This window comes from Sinocyclocheilus grahami, unplaced genomic scaffold (genome assembly GCF_001515645.1).
Source record: "Sinocyclocheilus grahami isolate Dianchi unplaced genomic scaffold, SAMN03320097.WGS_v1.1 scaffold2116.1, whole genome shotgun sequence".
Classification (NCBI taxonomy): Eukaryota; Metazoa; Chordata; class Actinopteri; order Cypriniformes; family Cyprinidae; genus Sinocyclocheilus; species Sinocyclocheilus grahami.
The window spans coordinates 119,437-120,014 of record NW_015507295.1 but is presented as its reverse complement, the minus strand read 5'-3'; positions in this window follow the sequence as shown (position 1 = coordinate 120,014).

The window sequence follows — 578 nt, the reverse complement described above, 5'->3', positions numbered from 1 at the left end:
CATAACCCTACTCATAACTGATTCCTAAAAACAGTGTGAAATGATAGCTGATTAACGAGAGTGTGGAAGCTCCGAACCCTGATCCTAATTCTTGAGAAGTTATCCTCAGCTCTGATGGTTGATAGGAATGTTGTTCCAGGAACATGTTGTACTCGGTCTAATCACGCTCACTGCAGAATTATACAATGGAATGTTATTATACATAGTTATACATTGGCATAACTGAGAAAAAATGTTTGTCAAAATGTTTGGGAAAACAAGAATATTCAGAAATAATGTTAGCAGAAGTTCTTAGAACATATTTTTGTGCACGCCTGGATAAGAGTTGTGTGTTTGTAGTAAGAACACAATTAATGTACAATGTGTTGCTTTCAAATCTAGTAGCAGAAGACTTCAAACAAACGTATTTCTCTGTTTGTCTGCTGAATGTTATCCAGAATCTCTCTGATGATCCTGATGTTCTAAGAAATGAGAGCAGCTGAAAGATAAACATTAACCAGTGACACTGTGAACTAGTTTAGGTTACGAGGCCGATCTCTCTCTCTCTCTCTCTCTCACACTCACACACACACACACAC